Genomic DNA, 19,470 nt, shown 5'->3' on the forward strand with positions numbered 1-19,470 from the left:
GCCCCCCTTAGCTGGTCAGAAAAACATGGCAAATACAAGTTGAAAGAAAGTCATCTGTGGTCATTTCCACAGAGCACCACAGCTTTTACACTCAATGTCCCTGGAAAAGGAAGAAAACAGTGTCCTGCAGGAGATAAGGCTGGAGAGGAAGAGAGATAATGAGCATGGTGAAGGCAGCCAGAGACCAACACCATACTAACCGCGCCTCCTGCAAGTGCCGTAGTGGAAAAATGAAAATGTGCTGCCAATTTCCTTTGAGTGTGTTAGCCCAGGAAGGTGTGCTTCCTGCCCTGCCCTTGTGCTCTCCTCACACTGGTTTTCACTGGTCCCGTTCTCTTGGCTCTAGATATCAAGGAGGGAAGCTGGGAGGTGGAAGGTAAGATGGTGCTCACCTCAGGGAGCAGGGGTTCAAGTTAGGATGATGAGTCTTGAAAGCCCCACAGAGCAAGCTACATGTGTTTTGTAAGGGAGACTCTGCACATGTACATGAGTCTACGTTTAATTCTCTTGTGTTATGTCGGAAGCTTTAATAGGTGGTGTTTACTCGTGTTCAGTCAGCTGCACTCTAGGCGGGACCACTATCTGCACCGGGCCAGAGCATTGAGTAGATGTTGCCCCTGTTTACCCAGTTCTGGGGATGACAGCAGAGTTCTAGAGGCTTCTCAAAGGGCAGGATGAAAAACAGGCAAGTCTACAGACACAGAAGGTAGATTAGTGGTTGCCAAAGGCGGGGAGGAACGGGAAGTGACTGCTAATGGGTTTTTCAGGCAATGAAAATGTTTTGGAATTAGTGGTGATTGTTGCATGACTTTGTGAATATATTAAAAGCATTGACGTGTACACTTTAAATGGGTGAATTTTATGGCATGTGAGTTATATGTCAATAAAAAAAATTTGAGGGAAAAACAGAGCAAATGTGAATTTTGGAGCAATGCTCAGGGCTGTCAAGGCCAGCTGCTCTCCTCTCAGCTATCCTGCCTGCATATTGTAACTGTTTTGAAGTATTTCATATACTTTTCATAATTTTTATTTTTATGGTGGAATAATGGTCCACTGGGTGTCATAATTCATATAGAGATATTTCCAATGTTGGTGATTTAAGTATGTTCCAGTTTTTGCTATTATAGATGTCAAACAAGGGCAATAAAGCTCTCTTTCCACCCTGCCACAAATCTTGGCTTTCCACAGACTTCCTCCTGGAATCTATTCCCACAGAACTGGACTACTCATTGGCCTTATTTTAATTTTCTGTGCCTTTTCATCTCAAGTTTGACCTGTCTCCTTAGTAAGTCTTCTCTCAACCCTTGCCTGCTCTCTGCTCACCTGCCCCACCCACCCCATCATAAAAATCTAGCTTCATCTATGTTCTTATTGCTGCACTTATTGCCCCATTTTGTAAGGCATTTTTTTACCTACCTGACTCCTCTGCCAGACTGTGAGTCCCCTGAGGTCATCTACAGTATCTTACTAATTTCTGATTCCCTGTTGTCTCTGCTTGGCACGTGAAAGATGTAAAATACGTGTTCATTGAATTGCTAAGACTCTAAAGAACAGGACTGAGTGTGTCTCTTTGCTTCTGTAGCATTATTCTCCTCAGTGCTAATTGCAAAAATTGGAATTACTGGGTCAAAAGGCACGAATGTTTCTCCGTGCTTGCCATAGTGCTTTCTCAAAGGTGATACTGGTTTGTAGCACCACCTGAAATGAGTGTGTGTGCCAATATCACTGTCACTTTGCCAACTCATCATTTTAAAAAATGCTAATTTAGTAGATGTCAAATGACATTTCAAGGTTGCTTTAATTTGCATTTCTTGGATTACTACCAGGGCTGAACATTTTCTCAGGTGTTTATTTACTGTTTCTATTTCTCCTTGAGGGGAATTGCTTCTTCAGATTCTTTACCCATTTCTCTATCAGAGTGAAGAAATACAGCTAATAAATTTGAATAAGCTCCTTTCATATTGTATTTGTAACTCTATTGTCTGTCACATATGATATGCATTTTTTCGTATTCCGTATTTTGTTTTATTATGTTTTCGTTGTTTTTCATTGAACAGAAGTTTAAAATTCATATACGTATTTTTTCATATATGTAATTTATGTATGTATTTATATATGTATTATTCTTTCTTTACAATTCCTTACAGTTTCAAGACAAAAATGTTCTTCCTCACAAATCTGCTAAATCGTTTATTCAATGTTCTGTTCTTTTCTCATAATAAAAAAATAAACTCATTACTCCATCTGGAGTATATTGAGTATTTAGCTGTTTTTTAAATTGCTATCACTGGGCCGCCCAGTGGCGCAGCAGTTAAGTTTGCACGTCCTGCTTCTTGGCGGCCAGGGGTTCACCGGTTTGGATCCCGGGTGCAGACATGGCACTGCTTGGCACACCATGCTGTGGTAGGCGTCCCACATATAAAGTAGAGGAAGATGGGCACGATGTTAGCTCAGGGCCAGTCTTCCTCAGCAAAAAGAGGAGGACAGGCAGTAGTTAGCTCAGGCTAATCTTCCTCAAAAAAAAAAGAAAGAAAACTGCTCACTCTCTGTGATTAGAAATAACAGTGAAAAAAAAGTTGCTATCACTAATTCCAATACCTCTTATCCAATATTTTTTGTATCAGTTATGATTATGTGACTGCAAGTAACAGAAATCCAAATAATAGTGGCTTAAACAAATAAGAGTTTATTCTTCCCACCTTACAAGAAGTCCAGAGGTTGGTAGCTGTCCCAAAATGTACCCGTGGGATTTTAATTTACAGAGGTGACTGAGTGATGACACAGAGGGATCAACACCATTGAAGAAATACTTTAATGCTGACATGTCCTCACTGAAGAGGGCACACCATGCCAGGCAGGCTCACAGGACGAGCAACAAGATTTGATCAGAGGCAGGAGCTAGGGAAAGGTTAGACCAGAGCCTTCACCAGGGTTTCTGTGGGAAAGGCAAGGCAGGACAGAGTAAACAACTGAGGACTGGCTAGTTTGAATGATTCTCATGGGCTTTGGTCTGCAGGGGTGGTCTCTAGTTGCCCGGTGCCTGGCTCTGGGATGATTTGGGGCAGGGAAATATGGGCTTGGTGTGTGAGAGTTAAATAAATGGGGAGGTTGGCTGGTATATGAGACCTGCGTTTCCCACATCAAGTGTTTACCATCTTTAGGTATTAGCCAGCCCTGGAAGGGCAGTCTCTCCTCAGCCAGCAAGATTTCTAAGGTGTCAAAACATCATAAGGTACAGAAAATTTTAAAAACACGGTTAATATAGTAGATTCTGGCATCATTTCAGTGTCTCAGTGATGCTTGGGCTGGGGACTCTGAAATTCTCTTGGCCTTTCTCTCATGATTACCACATCATGCTTCCAAAATGGCTGCTGAACCTCAGACAATCACGTCTATATTTAAAATGAGAAGAATGTTGCATTCAAAGCAGGAAGGAAAGGCAATGAGAACCACATCAGTTCCTTTTATGAGGAAAACAAAAATTTTCTCAGAAACCTACTACCTGAATTTCACTTATGTTTCATTAGTCAGAACTGCATCATGTGATCACATCTAGATGTGATGGTGGCTAGGAAAGTATTTAATTCTTCCTGCTTCTATAGCAGAAGACAGCAAGGGAGAAGGGGGTTGAGAAAGACTATTGAATTAACCAATGAGAAGTGTCTGCCACATGCCTTCCTTCTCTCCTCATATTTAAAAAGAACTATTTTGCAATAGCTATGAATATTTTAAATGTATATATATGTGTATTTTTTAGATTTATATAGTTATACTTCAGTTTATTCCACACAAATGCTTTTCTAAATTGTTAGGCCTTTTTAAATCTCTATTTGGTCCCACTAACCTATGATCTAGTTAGCACATTATTTTAATCTTTATTTTTTTATACAGTAGGTTTTAATGGCTGATATTGCTAGAAACTTTCACTGCTTTTCTATACTCTCTGCTGATGGTATTCTTATTATTTTCACACATATATTTTAGAATAATTTTTTAGATTGAAAATAATTATAGGGCTTTATATCAATAGTATTAAATCTGTAAATTCGATTAGACTCAAATTCAATTCTTTTGGTTGGTACAGACATTTTAATGTTATTAAGTCATTTCACTTTGGAATTGGCTCTATTTCTCCATTTATTTGAATCATCTTATTATCTTTTAAATGGTCTAACAAGTTTTTGAAGTTTTCTTTTTAAAGTCACATTATGTAGTTCTTAATCATTTTAAGTTTGGAAACTAGTGCATGGTGTGTGTGAGTGGTGTATGTGTTAAGTTTGGAAACTTGTGCATGGTGTGTGTGTGTGTGTGTGTGACTATAAATCAGATGGCTCTTTTCATTATGTTATTTAGCTGGTAATTAAGGGTATGTAGGAGCTGTCTTGGCCTAGTAGAGTGGATTTATTTTAGGAGGATAAAGAGAAGGGCAGAGGTTTGCATTCAAGGTGGCAGGGCAGGAATGAGGGTGGGCTTTGGGACATCCTGACATTGGGGTTTCAGCTGTCTGTACTCCTCCCTAGACTCCAGGTCCTGTGAGGACAGGGGGGCCAAGTCTGTCTTGTTCACCTCTTTGCCTAACTCAGCGCCTAGGACACAGTAGCTTAGTAAGTATTTGTTAATGAATGAATGAACAAGCTTGCTAAAATCAGAGAAGCCTTTGTCAAATCTTAGTCTGCCCCTTTCTTATTGGTAGAATGGGGAAAATGATAATCGCTTTGTAACCTGATCATGAGGTTTAATTCTAATTTAATAAATAGTAACCACAATTACAATTATTATTAGCTCTTCCCAAATCCTACCAGCTAGCCTACAAATACTAGTCATAACAATCACTAGCATTTATTGAACATTTTCTTTGAGCAAGATCCTTTGGTAAGCACTTGACATGTGTTACCTCCTTTAATTTTAGTCCTCCCAACTACCCTGTAATTATCCAGATTTCAGCTGTTCCTCTAGAACATTCCACATGCCCAACATCCATCAATATCTCTCATCATTCACAGGCACCAAAATCTAGATAGAGCAAGAAGGAATCCTTTGCTGGTCTGTTATTTGCTACCCTACTCTCTAGAGATGCCAGCTCCATTGCTCTAACAAGATTGGATAGAATGTAAGTGACGGGAAATTTACATTTAATAGTGAAATGTGATGGATTCATGGTTATTGTAGCAACAAGATCACATGACCTTAGAGGTTGGCAGGGGCTAAGTCTGTGGTCGCTGGTGACGGGAAAAGTCGAGGGTAGATTTGTGAGCATCAGGAATCAGTGGACTTTATTTTCTGGCAGGGTCTATTCCTGAAACAGCTGAAAATGCTGAGGGTTAAATTGAGGCTCCTGGATAAGACTCAAAGATTGTCTGATGAGAAGGAGAAGGGAGAAAGGGACTTTGCTCCTGTTCATATAGAACTTCTGGGCATATTAACATTTTGAGATGCTAGTTTTTCTAATTTCTAGAATAGGAATAATAATATCTGATTGCTCATCTCTCATAGGAGTATTTGGGGGTTTAATGAAGTGATGTTCAGAATTTCTCTGTGAAAAAATACTATAGAGATACAAATTATTTCAGTAACTAAATATATATGGACGCTATGTGTACTCTGAAAAGCTGAAGGAAGGGTAACAGATTCATTTAAGACTAATTCCTCCATGAGTTTCAGATCTGCGTTGTGCGCTGAAAGCTCCATAATAGTACATTTACAATTCTACATGTATATATAATATAAATAAATGTACACTTATAATTGTGGGTGCTCTCAGATGCAGAATCATGTGCTTGCTGCTGTTCTCAACTCCTTAGAGTTCTGTCTTTTCAGAAAATATTGTGATCAATTTGACAATATTGTAGCACTATCAAATGAAGTTGTCACTTGCTTTACAAGTCAAAGGGACTGCTCAAAGCTTAACAATTGGTAAAGAAATAGGGTAACAAGAAAAGCTGACTTGAAGGATTTCAGATCGTCTAGGCTAAAATAACTCCATTGTGCAGGAGAAGTGTTTTAATCAAAAGCAATAGAAGATTTTAACCAAGAGTAATAATGATGAGGATAATGATAGTTTTTAGGTTTTGATGGTTAAAAGGAACAAGCTTTCGTTATCTGAAAAAGATTCCCTGACATGGAAGTTTCGATTATCCCACCATGAGCTCTATTGTAAATAATTCTAAAGGATTCAGCATCGGGAGATCTGTGTTCCAGTCTGCATCCTGCTGCTAATTTGGTGGGTGACCTTGAAAAAGTCACCTAATCTTGCTGAATCTCTGTTTTCTTATCTGTCAAGTGAAAAGAATGGAGTCCTTTCAGCTCTAAAGATGTGATTACTTTTTCAATCATTTCCAGAAAACTTAGCGCTTATCTTCGGAACACTGCTAAGCAATAGCCTGAAACGAGAGCTAAAAATTAGATGAGCCTCACTAGGGTTACGATAATGGCTGACGCTGACATAATTGGGTGATTACACTGTGCCAGACCTTGTGCGTCACACTTTGCATTTATTTTCCATTTAATCCTCGGAACCACCTCAGGAATACCTGAGCATACAACTCAAACAAGGAATTATGACAACTTGTGGAACTTCCAGCTCTCAGCCCACTGGTCCTCACTTACACAAAGATAGGTCTAAATCCTGTCGATGTCACTTTGGAATAGCCCAGGGAGAGACGCTTGCTGGGATTACTTTACGCGGCTTCTTTTCCACCTTAGAGAATTGGGAGTTTACCAAGTTCCAGAACATAATTGAAGATCAATTCTCAGTCTTCATCTTACTAGACTTTTTGGTAGCATTTGACATAGTTAATTGAAATAGTTCTTGAAACGATTTCCTCATCTGGCTTCCAGGACTGCGAACCCCTCTGGTTCTTTTCCCACCTCTCTGGCCACTCCTCCTTAGTGACCGTCCCTGGATCCTCCTCATCTTCCCAGTCCTCACTTGTTGAAGAGCCTCTTATCTTCTCCACCTGCACTCACTCCCTTGGTGATCTCATCCAGGCTGGTGGCTTTAAATATCACCTAAACCTCCAATCATGAACTCTGCTCTGAACTCCAAACGAATACAGTCAACTACCAACTCACCGTCTTTACTTGGATACCTAATCTCGAACTTCAGAAATCTGAACTTTAGATTTTCTCCTCCAAACCTGCCCCTCCCCCAGTGTTCCAAAATGCAGTGTAATGCAGTACGAGTACGGATTCACCTAGTCAAAAACTTAGGAATCATCCTGGATTCCTTCTTTTCTCTTACATGCCACATCTAATCCATCAGCAAATTCTGTCAGCTCTATCCTGAAAAATTATCTGAATCTGACAGGTCTTCATCAGCTCCATCACCTCCACCTTAGTCCAAACTCCTAGCACCTCTCACCTAGACATTGCAGTAACCTCCAATTGGTCTCAGCTTTCACTATTGCCTCCAACATCCCCGGCCCTCCAATCTATTCACTGAACAGCAACTTGTGATCCGTTTAAAATGGAAGTTATTGCAAACCCAACTAGTTTTCCTCACCCTGAGATAACAGTCCTAAGTTCTTACCTTGGCCTATGAGAGCCTGTGAGATCCGGCTTCCAGGTGTCTCTCCAATCACATCTCTTACCACTCTCTCCCCCACTGACCCATTCCAGCCACACTGAGAGTGTTCTTTTATCAACACATTCAGTAGGCTTCAGTCTTACGACCTCTTCACTTTCTCTTCTCTCAGTCTTGGAAAACCATTCCCCCAGATATGTGCACGTCTCATTTCCTCACTTCATCCAGGTCCTGTTCAAATGTCACCTCATCAAAGAAGTCTTCTCCGACCTGCTATATGAGAACGGTTCTCTGTTCTCCCAGACATTCTCTATGCTCTTACCCTTCTTTTCATTTCTTCGTAACAGTTAACCTTCCTCTCGGTTAGGGACTTTGTCTACTGTGTTTAATGCTGCATCCCAGTGTGTACAACAATGCTTGGCACATAGGAGCTGCCCAACAAATATTTATGGGATGAATGAGTAAATCAATATTATAATTACAAGGGTATGTTTTAGGATGTGAAGAGATAATTCACTCAAGAAGAAACAATAACAGTAAGAAAACACCTTGGTAGCAGTAGAAGAAACAATCTGTTCTTCTTTGTGCCTTTTAAAGCTCTGGTCTGTCTCCTCCCTTGCCTAAGGGCGTGTTAGAAGCAGCTGCCCCCAAGCCCTTGTTTCTAGCTTCCTGTCTGCTCCACCAGAGTGCTGTGGTCTCCCTGGATTCCTCAAGCTTGGCTGTACATCCGTCTCTGTATTCCTGTCTTAGGCTCTCTGTGTTCTGATGACCTGTTGGGACCCTTTTCTTTACAAACACACCAATGCCAGTACTGTTAAAGTTCAACTCATCAAAAGTAAAATAATGTATCATAATTGCTTTATATTCATTATCAAAGTAATACATATTCAATTTATAACTAGAAAAAAACAAACTCGAAAATAAAAATCAGCCAAATTCTCTCTCACATACTTCAGAGATACTCTTGAAATGACAATTAGCATTTTGGTTTACCTTAGCTCTGGGTAAGAAACTATCTTGCTCCAACTATGGTCGTATTAAGATCCACCCTGGTTGGGTAATTCCTCTGATCTCCTTGCCAGGTAAAAGGAAAATAATGGAAATAAAATATGTAATATTTTATAGTTGGTGAATCAGCAAAAAAATAAAAGCATCTAAAGAATGATAGCACCTTGCTGGTGAGCTTGTGATTAAATTTGCAAATGTATGTATATATATACACACACATATATATATATACACACACATATATATGTATCACTAGGAGAATTTTAAACTGCAACAGTCATTCTGGCTGTATGAGAGTATGACAATATTTTATAAGTTATAAAAATACTCATAGTTTTTTTTGGGCACTTAAAATAATCTAGTAGCAGAAAAAACTTACCCGTACTAAGATGTTACTGTAGTATAATCTATTTTAGTTAAAAAATGGAAAGTCCTCTATAAGTTCAATAATAGAGAAATGGTTAAGTAAATTATGATACATAAATTTTAATGAAAAATTATTTTTCCCTTAAAAAGTATAATGATGAATAATATGTAGAAAAACAGGAAAAGATTATTATGTAACATTAAGTGAAAAAGATACAAAATTAGATTAATAGGTAAAAATATTTATGAATATGAACTATGGACAGTGAGTGGAAGACAATACACAAAAAAGAAATCTTTGTAACAGGGGGATGGATGATTTTCTTTTCAAAGTACTATTTGAATATATTTACTGTTATTATTGTTTTGATATAATTTTTATTTTATTACACAAGAACACAGAGAGCAAAGAAAAATATGTGATTGCTGGTCTCTACAAGTTTCTAGTCTGTGGCAGATGTTCACGGCCTGCTCAGCAGCTGTTCCCAATGTCTTTCCGCTTTGCTTGTCTCCCATACAAAAGGTTGAAAATGCCAGACTGGATTTCCCAGCCCCCTCAGCAGCCAGTGCTTGCATGGGACCCATTCCTGGGCAATGAAATCCAAGGGGGAGCCTGTTGGAGTGCTGCTGCCAAAACGTTTTCTCCCTGGTAAAGAAGTGAGTTCCATCAGGAAAATCCTTTTTGCCTTTGTCTTTTTGCTTTGCCTTTTTACTCGTGAGGACTGATTCTGGAAGCTGTGGATCCATACTGCATCTTGTAACATCACCAACTCTTCAAGGAGGACAAGGTGGAGTGATAGAAAGTCTCTTTGTACTCGACAACATCACCAAATCTCTGGACAAACTCAAGGACAGACTGCCTCAAGACTTCTGGATAATTAAACAGTAAATGTCCCTGTGGTTTGAATGACTATTAGGTTTTCCATTACTTGCAGCTCAATGCATTGTAATTGATACACAGTCTCATTAATACAGCCAGACAAAAATAAGACTCACCAGCACACAGAGCTATCCAAGTGTATAGAAACTGCAAAGTGACGGGAAACATTACAACAAATATACAGATCAATTCAAAGGAATGTTACAAAACATCACAGAAGGAAGTGAAAAACCAATAACCCATTAAGTGCCTATTTGTTGCAAGGTTCCCTGGATCTGTTAATATTTCTTGGTAGGAAAAACATTATTTAATATTTCTGATTAAAATAAAACAAGAATCCAGAGATCGTTTGGGCTTGTAATCTTTTTCAAGTTTGTATGTGTCAGGAAGCAGCCTATTAGGGTGTGATACGGTGGTTGTTTTTCCCTCCCTCCATCCTCTGACTTCTTTCATTAGCTTACAATACTAACATATTTTGTAAAATGGAGCTCCCTGGGATTTGCGGATGCTCTACCTAGGAGGTGAGAATGTGATTTCTTTATTGACCTAGTATCAGGAGTCTCCAGCTCAGTCTTTGTCTCTACTCAATACAAATCTGGCTTTGAAGATGATAAGTTATTGAGTTTGCTGAGGAGGGAATTGATTGCCTAAAAGCTGGAGAAGTTGGTGACAAAATAGCTTGTTATAAATGGATTCTTTATTAGAAACACAATTCTCACATATCCTATTTTTTCCTGAATGGTGGATGATGTAGCAAGTTAGCTGCCCCTTAGGTTAAACAGAAAAACCAGAAGAGTGGACTCTGTGATTATTGTCAATGAGGTGGTAAATCCTTGCCTTGGTATAGGCAGTGAGAGTGGAATTTAAATAAAGAAATAGGCTCTGCCCCACAGTGTTATGAAATGACGACAGGGTCGGGGTCAAATGACCACAACATGTTTCATCCCTGTGGTCACTGGAGTTGGTTTGGATGCTCTGGCTGGCTGGGGGTTGGGAGAGAGAAGGTGAGGAGCCTCCTTCATCCTTCACTGCTTCACGAAATTCCCTCCTGAAGCTGCTTGGGGAAACAGACTTGCTATCAGCTCAGATTGCAATTATCTGAAAGTAATAGAAAACCCATCTCAAAGTGTCTCATACAAATGTCTTTCTATTTGTTTTTGTTTTTGTTTTCCCAGATAAGAAGAAAGCCAGAAGTAGGCTGATGCTCGTTTAGCCCAGCTGGTCAATAGTACCACCAGACACCTAATTGCTTTCCATATATCTGGGGCACCATCCTTAACGTGCCAATTTTCACCTTCATCCTTGATTCCTCATGATGTCAAGATGGCTATAATGCCATCATTTCCAATCCAAGGCAGGAAGAAGGGAGTGGGAGGGGAGGACACTACTAGCTATATATATTTTTAAAATCTGGAAAGCAAAATATTTCAAGGAAAAATTCAAGAGACTTCTGTTTATGTGTCATTGGTCTAAATTGTGTCACATGGCCATCCTTTGATGCAAGAGAAGCTGGGGAAGAAAATAGCTTGTTACATTGCCAGCCTGAGCAAAATTGGGATTCTGTTAGCAAGATGCTGTCACTAAAATAGAAAGAATAGAAATATTCTCTCCTGCTTTGCTCAAGACCACTGGGCTACTTTGGGTTCCTTGAGGGCTCCAGGAGCCGTGATGGGACCTGATAGGCAGAGCCCAGGAAGGGCAGCAGTGTCCTTGTGGAGGGACTCCCCTTAAACAATATTGTGGCCTCTCTCCCCATTCTTTGATCTCTTCTCCCCATCAGAGGAGTAGTGACTTCTCTGATGGGGAATTTCGAAGGAAGGAACTGGGCATGCCGCTCATTCCTTTTTTCCCTCTTATCCTTTGCGATCTCCTGACTCATCTGTCCCTGATCATGCAGAAACAGTCCTTGACCCCTATGGGTGAGGACTGAGGTTGTCCAGCTGTGCCTGTGACTAGAGGCAGTCTGGAACAAGCCTATTATTGCACAACTAGGCTATGCCCTCTAATTTAGCCTTTCTCAGTCATAAAGCTGGTAATTTTTATTTTCATTTGTCTGATACCTGTGTCTACTTCTTAATTATTATTGAACTCAGGCGGGTATAAGATAGGTAATATGTATGAATATCCTAATACTCCTACATGCATGAGCCCCTGTGTATCTTCAAATTGATACGGCCCAGGGAAACGCAAGGCTGTAATGATCCACACTGATGAACCTGAATATGGAAGATAACATCAAAAGATGTAATCTCCTTTATTTGGGTAATGTTTGGCCTCCATTTCTATGACCTTTTTCCTGACAGGATCATATAGTTGAACACTTGTAGGCCCAGCTGGAATCTATTTGCACGAACTTACACAGAATCTGAAACTGAGAACTAAGGAGTTAAAGTCTTCTCTAGTGCAAAAAAACTTTAAGATAAGCTTTGCTAACTGCAGCTGTGCATATTCCACATAATCAACTGTTGTTTAAAACTAACTAGGTCTTTCTGTCCCTCCTTAGTATATGAGTGGGCTGTCTTTCCCAGAAATTCAAGATCCAGACGTCAAGATGTCAAGAATCAGCCTTTAAAGCCAAACGTAGGCTGGTGAGAAGGTGCCAACCAGCAAGGCCACATGCTCCCCCTCCTTCACCTAAAACCCCAGATAAAAACCCCTGCCTTTTTCCCTTTGGGGAAGTGGATCTAAGTTCTAACACCCATCTCCTTGTCTGGCTGCCCTTGGATAACAGAAAAACGCTTTCCTTGCCATAAGTCTGACGTTTCAGTTATTGGCCCTACTGTGCAGTGGATAAAAGAGCCTGTGTTTGTGTCCAGTAACAAATCCAGCATAATTTAGCTAAGCTATCAAGATGATTAAGGCAGTAAGACCGCCTCGAAATTACTTCAAGGATGGTTATGTGGAGTTAACAAAAAATAAGTCTTCATTCTTGGATTGAGTGAAAAACAAACTCTAGGGGAAAGCAAACAGATTTCTGAAGATATCCTTTCCTTCCTTTCATAAAAAGAACATTGGCAATCTCCATTGTCAAGCAGCTGTGTTTGAAAATTGCTCGTATTCATCTAGGTTTGGGGTTATTTAAGATCTTGTACAAGTCATGACCCTTATACCTAAGTCGGATCCAAAAGAAATGCTCATGTTAAAAAAAAAAAAAAGACATTATATTCAGGAAAGTTCAGCCATGGGAACAATAGTGAGAATTTCCTAAAGTGTTTTCCAGATCTCACCAGCTCTCTGTGCATAAACATGCATGTAACCAAAATGTATTTTTGTGGCTTCTGGGCAACTCTCATAATTTAAAACATATCCTTTAAAATCAACAGACCCACCCATGTAGAAGAGTCAAATTCATTCTCACTGCTTGGCTGCCCAACGGGATTTCTATTTTCCCTGAGAAGGCCACTTCTTAACACATCCTGTAATGCAATGGGGAGGCTGAGCGGGCAGATCAGAGGCCTCGGTGAGCCCTGAACTGGCCAGCTCTGAGGGAACACTGGCAGCAGGCACTCCCAAAGGTGAAGGTCATACCCTGGATGCTCAATGCTCCATTAACCCATCCTGGGGTTGTTCATGTCAGAGAACCTGATGCAAAATTGCTGAAAAAACCCTAAACCACTCTGAGCATTAGGATGGAAGCTGACAACACTATTGGTTCAAATTCCAGGTGTTTGACTCAAATAGAAATGTTCAAGTGTGATTGGGGATTTCCCATCCAGGCAAGGCTAAGGGACAGGTAAATTCGACCTTAACAGTTGTAGCCTAAATCCTTTTTCGTTTATTTGCCAAAATGCACCCAATCAAGTAAAGCTAGTGTATCCATCGAGGTTTTATCAGAGAAGCAGAATCACCAGGGGTGACATGATAAAAAAGGGATTTATTTCAGAGATTTGACTTTATGCGATTGTGAGAGCTGGACAAACAGTTTCTGTGAGGCTTTGCTTCTACTTCTGGTATTGCAGTTTGAAGGCAGGCGGTCAGAAAGGAAAGGATGGGCCTGAAGGAGGAGAAGCATAGATGAATGGGAACATGGGCAGATGAGGCAGAAACTGCATGAATGGTTGAACCTTGAATCAGACTCTCAACTCTCTACGAGCCTCCAGGTCTACGACACAGGTCACCTGCAGGATAAGCTGGTGCCCTCTACCACAGAGAAGAGTGCTCCTGGCCCTGGAGTCAGAGAAGCTGATGCAGGAGACCTGGTGGGAGCTGGAGGATCTGTGGGCCTACATACTGCCCCACACCAACCGGTGGAGCCACCAGATTTGCAACGACATGTGTGAGCAGCAACAGCACCCTGTGCCTGCACCAACCTTCTGAGCACAAAAAGAATATGGCTGCTCCATGCTGCCTTCAATTCAAACAAAATTTCTCTTCTGATCCAAGCCAACTGTCCAAGGAGGAGAATTCTGGGAAATGTAGTCCCAATTTAGCTAAATTGACACAACACACATCTACTACAGAGAGGAAGAAGGTGGCCAGGTAGAGAATAGGGGTAGTAATATCTCACTTACGTTTCCACATGGAAAACAACGTGCTTTATCGTCAAGTAACTGGATCAATTCAATGAAGGTAGGGAAAATGTGAGCATTTCCACTTTACGTTACAAAAAGAATCCGAGATGGAGCATATAAAACCTTAAAAGCCCAGCATAAATTATTCAAAATATAAAAAGATACTGAGAAAATTCATAGACACCCGGAGTAGAATGAGTGTTAAAGGCATCCAAACTGCCCTGGGGAAGGAAGAATTCCTTGAAGGGCTTCTAGCAGCAACAGCAGTAACAGCTCCAGCTGGAAGGACATTTAGGTCTTCACTGACCTTTGAGTGAGGAGCAGGGGTGTGCAGGAGAGAAAACCGGGGAGTTTCTGTGCTTTAAAATTTTCTATGAAGAAAAGAGATTCAGCAAGCCTGGTCACTTCGCGATGTCTCTAGAGAAGGTGCCTCTTCTAAATTATCCGAAGAGTTAAGGTGAGGTGATGCACCAGCATCTGTGATCTGCCGGTGTCGTCACCTCAGCAGCAGCTTGGGGGTCCCAAAGCTGGATTTCTGTTTGGGTTCCTGGAATTCATAACTCTCTCTCCCTCCCTCCCTCTCCCTCTTTTTCTTCTCTTTCCCTGTCTCTCTCTTTCTCCTTTTCTCTCTCCTCTCTTTCTCTCACATTTTTCAACCCCCATCATTTTCTCTAGTGGGAAACTGGAGCCTGAGTCACAACCAGATGGGTAGAATGAACCAGCCACTCACTTCTACAAAGGGATATGGCAGCTTTTAAAACCGCCACTGTGCTAACTGCTAATGACAGACATTCTGAAATGTTTCAGAGACATTTGGAAGATGTATATTTAGCTAGAGAGGCTTATGTTATTGGAACCGTCACTCTTTCTATATATGATTAGGCTGTGCATCCTACTAATTGCATACATACAATTACTCTCAAGAGCGCTTATCCCTGACCTGCCCACGTTATAAATGTTTCAGATCCACGTGCCTCTCGTCTGAGAAGATGACTGTGATTCATCCTTTCCTCTCTGAATTGCTCCTTACAACTTGAACAGAAAGCCAGGGATCATTATATTTTGGTTCTTATGATAATATTTTAAGGGGAGAAGAATTTTAACTAACGTGAGTATCATAAAATGTAAATAATGACTGCACATTTGAAAGAGAAAGTAATGCCATGAAAATTTAAACTAAGGGGGAAAAATAAATATATGATTTAATTGGTAAGAAGCTAGGCATCTTATTGACCCTATAAAGAAACAAAATCTCTCCTTGGATATCCTGCATTACCCTCAGGATGTTATTTTCAATGTTTCACAGAAGCTGGGCCTCTGCATTTACAAGGTGTAAATGCAATTTATATTGACTGTATTTCAGTTCTGTAACTTCTGACTGATGCAAGCTGGAAACATCTTCAGAGCACAGATCACGTATTGACTACTGAACATTTCAGCAACATAAAAAAAATATTGAGGGCCCAACCCCATGGCCGAGTGGTTATAGTTCTGAGTGCTCCACTTCAGTGGCTGGATTCGTGGGTTGGGATCCCAGGCACAGACCTACTCCCTTCACCAGCCATGCTGTGGAGGTGTCCCACATACAAAAAAACAGAGGAGGATTGGCACAGATGTTAGATTAGGGCAACTCTTCCTCAAGAAAAAAAAAGGAGCATTGGCAGTGGATGCTAGCTCAGGGCGAATCTTTCTCAGGAAAAAAAAATTGAGACACTGTTTTGTTTTGTTTTTGAGGAAGATTAGCCCTGAGCTAACCTCTGCTGCCAATCCTCCTCTTTTTGCTGAGGAAGACTGGCCCTGACCTAACATCTGTTCCCCTCTTGCTCTACTTTATATGTGGGACGCCTACCACAGCATGGCTTGCCAAGTGGTGCCATGTCTGCACCCGGGATCCGAACTGGCGAACCCCGGGCCACCAAAATGGAACGCACTCAACTGCCGCACCACCAGGCTGGCCCTGAGACACTGTTAATACATGGATTAGAGTGTGCAACCAAAGTATCCCATGGATTATTTCACAATCTATATAGTTGCAATCAATTTCTATTCAGAGACATATATGGTGGCCCTTCTAAGGTTTGAAAATTTTGACGCTAAAAGCCATTTTAAATAAGAGCCCATAAGAAATGGAGCCTTAGCTGCTTAAGGTCTCTAAATTGAAAGGGATTAAGATATGTCAAGTTTCATCTGAAATGGAAGGTCCCTGAAAAGGTCCAAGGAGCCAAGCAGACCTGCCCTTTGGCGTAAATGATGCTCTCTTTAAGGCCAGCTTCACCTTGGGGGTAGGATGCTCACAGCTCCCTCAGCAGGGAGGAGCCTAAAACACGGGTCAGTCTCAAGCCTTTATAGAAATGAGGACAGGTGGGGAGAGTGAAGGCCCAGGGAGTGGACGTGGTCAGGTGAAGGGACCACCCTGTCTCCAGAGGTAACTTCCTCGTAACTCCTCTTTCTTTTTATTTTTTTTAAGATTGGCACTTGTGCTAATATTTGTTGCCAATCTTCTTTTTTTCTTCTTCTTCTAACATCTTACGTAGTTGTATATTCTAGACGTGAGTGCTTCTGGCTGTGTAATGCGGGACGCTGCCTCAGCATGGCCTAATGAGCGGTGCCACGTCCACTCCCAGGATCCGAACCAACGAAACCCTGGACCACGGAAGCAGAGCGCGCCAACTTAACCACTCGGCCACGGGGCCGGCCCCCCTCCTTCTTGAAAATAAAGTACTTTGATTATTGCAGTCATGTCTTCCTTCCCCTTCACTCTTTGCTTCCTCCCTACAACCAAACAGAACAAAATGGCTATTGGAATGAATGCCTGGACTGTTTCTTCTCCCACCTGTAGACATTACCACCTGGGTGGGTGGGGCCCCTTGTTCCTTTGCCTCCTTTCCCTAGCTCCCTACTGAAAGAACACAGGTGCAGTTACCGATAGATTATTCATTGGGATGCACCGGCCAGTCCTTCATTTACTAAAGTAGAACAGGTTCCTCAAGCAAGGCCTTAGCTGAGTTGGTGAGGGACTCAGCCTCTTTCTGGCAGCTCCACTGACTCAGGGAAGGCATCTTGCTGCCTCGATGCCTGGTTGGTAATGGAGCCTGGAAAATCCATGCATGTGCAGCTCAAGTTCTCCAACAGTCTGCTCTCTGTGGTACTTTGGGCTTGAGGGGCTTGACTGGAGAACCTGGACTATTCCTGTGGATGCCTTAGGGGAGAGCAAGACAAGGTGTAAAGCATTTCCACTACTCCGGAAGGTTCCTGGGGGTTCCTGTTTCTAATTGGCCTAGATACCATATAGGCTCTTGGTGGTCCTAAAATTAACAGAGGCCTCCAGTTTCAGAGAGAATCACAACAAAACAGTGTGGTACTGGTGACCCCCATCCCTAACAGAGGGTCACCAGCCACAGAGCAGATTTCTTAAGCCTTCTTGGTCCCTTTCCAAACCACAGCAAGAGAACTAAGCTCTGAGAAGGGAGGGGCCGGCAGTATCGGAGTCAGGTCCCATCCCCCACACTAAAACCACACACAGACATTCCAAGCCTACCCCAGGGAAGCAGAGAAGAGCTTTGAATCCCTTCTGATATTAGTTTGGACAAATTTTAATAACTAAAATGACCTTAGAGATATCAAATCTGTCTAATACTAAGATGGAAAGGATGAGTTGACAGAACGTGGTTGAAAGCAGTGCTTAAAAAATATATCAAGCCATTTTCTTATATTTCCTTCTTCACGTTGAGGCTCCTCAAATAAACTGGTTGCTGAAAATGTATAGTAGTTTAGTTTCTGTAAATTTTAAATGTAGAGACTAAACAACACTACAGAGAGAAAAAGAAATGGGCAAAAAGCTTCAACTTTTTCTAGTTCTCTCCCAGAGGGTGTTCCTTTTTATGGATAGAGACTAGGTGTTTTATGTGGGGTCCTGACACCAGCAGTGCCCAAGCTGCAGGCTCTGATCAGCCCCTCTGCCTCTCTAGTCTCAGCTTCCTTGTCCATCAGATGCCCCACAGTACTGGCCCCCCAGCTGCTCCCAATTTTCCCTTGACTTGCTTGTGAATGATTCACAAGCTGATCTTTTATAGGGGCCAGAGCAGCTGAAACACATGAAATGTAGATTAAACACAACTCAAATAGTTACCACACATAAAACACCAGTTACATAAGCAAAGAGAGTCTTTCACTCCAGGGTTTGTGTGTTACTCTGGAAGTCAGACTAAATCTCTCCCAAAGTGGAGATACTGGATAGACATTGATGCTGCAGCAGGAGCCTGATGTGGTGGCTGTGGGATGGGTCACCTGGGCCCCCTGAAGTCTCCGCCCCCTTGATGCTGGCAGCCAGCAGCTGGCTTTTCCACCGCAGCTCTTTTGCCATCCCAGTATTAAAGAAAGAGAGAGGAAATACACCAAATCTCCTATTGAAGTAGATACTTATGGCTTCTTTTTCTTCCCCTTAAAATGTTTCTAAAAAGTTAAGTATATCAAATGTACAATAAATACAGATAAAAATATAACAGCACACATTTACCTATATGCAGGTTTTAAAGTTGTTAACATTTGGCCACATTTGTTTCAGATTAAAAAATAACAATAAAAAAGAAAGGAAGGAAGGAAGGAGAAAGAAACAAAGGAAAACATTTTAGTTGCAGTTGAAATGCCTCCCCAACCTCTCCCCAAAGGTAATGACTTTCTTATTGTTCATATGCATTTTTCCTGCTCATGTTTTTATGCTTTTTCTACATATTTGTTCATGAGTATATATATTATTGTGTGTTTTAATATTTTACATAAAGGGTATTATTCTGAAAATCACTTCTTATAACTTGCACTTTTTGTTGAACGTTACGTTTTCGATTAATCTGTGCTGAAATATATAGATGTTATCCATTTTAACTGAGTACACTATTTCATCGTAAAATGATGCAACCACAATTATCTGGTCCACAATTTGTATTAACCCTCCAACCTATTCACATTGCAAGCACTGCTGCAGTGGACACCCTTGTATATATCTCCTTCTGCTCCTGTCTGCACGGCATGCACCTGAAGAGAGAACTGATTCCCTGAAGGGTACGAGCATCTTCTACATTAGCAGATGTTGCAAAACTGCTCTTCTAAGCGGCTGTGCAAATTTACTTCCCATTGGTAATATATCAGAGTTCCTGTTGCTCAACATCCTTGCTAACATTTGGCAT

The 19,470-nt window shown here is 41.2% G+C and overlaps 1 long non-coding RNA gene across 1 annotated transcript; it reads left to right on the top strand.

The window, feature by feature from the left end:
• Positions 1-298: 298 nt before the first annotated feature.
• On the top strand, positions 299-17,022 carry LOC139075762 (uncharacterized). The gene is made up of 3 exons (XR_011526532.1): positions 299-376; positions 15,252-15,395; positions 16,822-17,022. It is a non-coding gene; the product is annotated as an uncharacterized lncRNA (long non-coding RNA).
• Positions 17,023-19,470: the final 2,448 nt, after the last annotated feature.

The sequence above is a fragment of the Equus przewalskii genome, chromosome 14 (genome assembly GCF_037783145.1).
Source record: "Equus przewalskii isolate Varuska chromosome 14, EquPr2, whole genome shotgun sequence".
Lineage (NCBI taxonomy): Eukaryota > Metazoa > Chordata > Mammalia > Perissodactyla > Equidae > Equus > Equus przewalskii.